This window comes from Eurosta solidaginis, chromosome 4 (genome assembly GCF_040869045.1).
Source record: "Eurosta solidaginis isolate ZX-2024a chromosome 4, ASM4086904v1, whole genome shotgun sequence".
Taxonomy (NCBI): domain Eukaryota; kingdom Metazoa; phylum Arthropoda; class Insecta; order Diptera; family Tephritidae; genus Eurosta; species Eurosta solidaginis.
This window is the reverse complement of record NC_090322.1, coordinates 250,891,926-250,895,308: the sequence shown is the minus strand read 5'-3', so window position 1 is coordinate 250,895,308 and position 3,383 is coordinate 250,891,926.

Genomic DNA, 3,383 nt, shown 5'->3' with positions numbered 1-3,383 from the left:
CTATTTTGAGCATCATTGTTGTAATTTTAAAGTATGTTGTTTTACAGGATACAGTCTTAAAATTTGTTGTGAAATGACAATGGCAGAACGAAAAATCTGTGAATTGTGGTATAAATTTTTGAGAGTTATGTTTGAAAGTTTATTGTGTTTCAAAATTTGAGTGCTTTATGCTTCCGCAATGCCGAGTAATTGCTATAATGCTTCATTACCAAATGGCTGGATCCTATACGACACTATAATCAGCCAGACAGTATTAAGTAGGTAGGTCTTTAATGTATGAGCTTGGCAGCAGGACAACATAGTCCAGCGAACTAAAACGCAGCGGCTACGCTGGCTAGGCCATGTTATGCGAATGAAAGACGACGCTCCGGCTAAGAAAGTGTTTCTATCGGTGTGACCAATTGGCGCCAGTTGGCAGAGCGAAGAAGCGACTGGACCCTTATTGGACGGTCATAACCGTTTAAACGGTTAATCGCCAATTAAGTAAGTAAGTGGAAGCAGGAAGGTCTAGGCTGAGACACTAACACGAGCTTTCACACAATAGTCGTTCCTATTTAACGGTATTACGTGACAGAAAGCGATCATTTGATACACGGTAATACGTAATAAAAAACGATCATCTAATACACGTTCTAGCTCGTTTCTAATTACGGAAAGGCACCCCAGCTATTAGATCCATTCTTGATTCGACAAACAGTAATAACAAAGGGCCAGTCATATTTGGAGACAAAGTTACGCCGTCTGCGAAGTAATGTTTTGTTTACTGATGGTTGGCTATGCATTTTCGCTTAATAAGTCCAAACAAAGAGCCTGGCGCACAAACAAAAAAACTTGGGTATACCCATTACTATTACGACCACAGACGTTGTAAAAGTTCCACAAAAAGCGAAAGCCAAAGACGTGAGCACCGGTGGAATAGCCATGCCGATGCTCTTTAACATTACTGAAAAATGGAAACAGGAAAAGCATACTAAAACCTAGCAAACCAGCTACTCAAGGAGAATCAATAGGAATTATGCAAATGAGACAACAGCTGCGCATCCACGTATAAGGAGTTACACTAACGAGGGTCGGAAGTCTTAAAATCTTGGATGTGACGCTAGTTAGTATTCTCAGCATTAATTCACATGTAACCGCGATTACCTTTAAACTACAAAGGGGCTTTCTGTACTTCGATGTGAAGCAGTTACAAGTATCAAATTACGCTGGTGGAAAAATATCACTTTTTATCTGTTGCACGGAGTTTTACTTTTGTTTCTCACTTATTTGGGGTAGCTGATTTTAAAATTTCCCTCAAACTTCTAGAAGTTCGAGTTTTTGAAATACGGGTGTCATACAAAAAACCGCTTCTCAGTTGTTATATTACATAGGAGATGTAGTAACTGATGTAATCCATTGCGCCATTTATTATGAGTTCATCAAGGGGAATGTCTGTAAACAATCCAAACAGTTTTTGTTATATTTGTGACGCGTATATGTCAGACCTAGTGCAACTAGTGGACTTATTCTGTTCTCCATATGAAACCAATAACAAACCCTGAATTTCCAGTTTCATATGTAAAAGTTATGTTGAGTCATAACGCGCATGGGAAAAAAACTCGTTTTAAGTACCAAGACTCCTGTACTATGGCGGAACCATCGTACCATTACCGCGACTGTTATTTCTTTGTGGTAAATGTAACAGAAATAAACCGGAAAAATTACTAAAATGGATCTATCCCAGCCTACTGACTGCTGATCGACCAGCTCTTAGTGCTAGAGATTTATCAGAACCTGAACCCAGTATATCCCGGCATCCTTCAGAGGTTTTCAAATACATTTCTAAATCATTTCCAAAACAGTTCTGAAAAGGTGAAAGCTGGGATTTTCACTGACCCACAGATTAGGAAACAAATTTGTGATCCAGACTTCACTTGCCGCATGAAAGCAGCTGAAAAAGTTGCATGGGACGAGTTCGTTTGGGTTGTAAGAAACTTATTAGGAAACAGGAAGTTATCTGAGGATATACACCGACTGATGTTTTACTTTCTCCATAGCCGACTAGACCATTTTTCTGAAAATTTAGGCGATTCAGTGAAGAGCAGGGCTAGCGTTTTCTCTAGGACCTCCGCACTATGGAAGTGCGATATCAAGGACACAGAACCGAAAAAACTAGTTTTACTAAAAACTTTATTAAATATTTCGGAAACGAGCTGCTAGGAAAAAACGTTTTCTACATTTGAAATAAGGGTAAAAAGTACTTTAAATCTCATGCAACATAACGAGTGTTATGGTTATAGTTGTCGTACCCAGCAATTAGGGAGCGAATTTGCTATGAACGCGCGACATTGCCACAGCTCCTCAAACTTTGCCGAAGACGTGATGCTTCGGCATAAAAAGTAACTCTGCTGCAACAACTACAGCTCGGACACATTATTTAGCAAACTTACTTTTGAATTGCATACTAAAAAAATGGTTATATGTTTTTATAATAAGTTGAAAAATATTTTGATGGTCCTATAACACTCTCTGCGGCCTTATTATGTAAATCGATTCAAATGGAAATGCGATGCGAACGCTATCAAACTTTACTCAAATTCTTTTTTTTTTCAAATCCGAAAGAAATTTCGTTCGAATCTAGTAACATAATATGTCCCCTGAACTATTATTTAAATATGAAAACTAAAATGTCCATTTAAAGCAAACGAAAGTGATATCATCGAGCGTCTGATATCGGATTGAAGTATCAACGAGTGTGGACAGCCGAATTACGGAAATTCACCCCAGAACAGCCACCAAAGCCTTAAGTCACTTGCTGACAGCACTTAGTAAAATGATAAAGAAATGCTGCTAACAATAAGCCAGCCGATCACACATTAAGCTTCGCCTAATGTTAGCGGCACGCATTGGAGAAAGCTGCAGGTTTGTCAAAACAGCGCATTCATGACTTCGTTTCGTTTATTAACTTTGATTATCGTAACGAAATGATATCGTTTCGTTGGTTAAGCATGCCTTAACGTTAATTTGACGTTCTTAACGTTAATAAACGAAACGAAATGACTTCGTTTCGTTTATTAACGTTGATTATCGTAACGAAATGATATCGTTTCGTTGGTTAAGCATGCCTGGTAAGTATTTAGAACCGACAACAAGTAATCTATGTTGTTATAGTTGTAGCATGGCTTCATCATGTTGCTTTGGTGGAAGCCAACCCCTGTGTGGACACTTTTACAAGCCTACACTTGTTCCAAAGGATCAATCAGCGAAATGACTTCGTTTCGTTTATTAACGTTGATTATCGTAACGAAATGATATCGTTTCGTTGGTTAAGCATGCCTGATACTTACCTTGTAGATGGTTTGCACAATACTTCGAAGAAATGAAGTACCGATATCTGAAGAAAA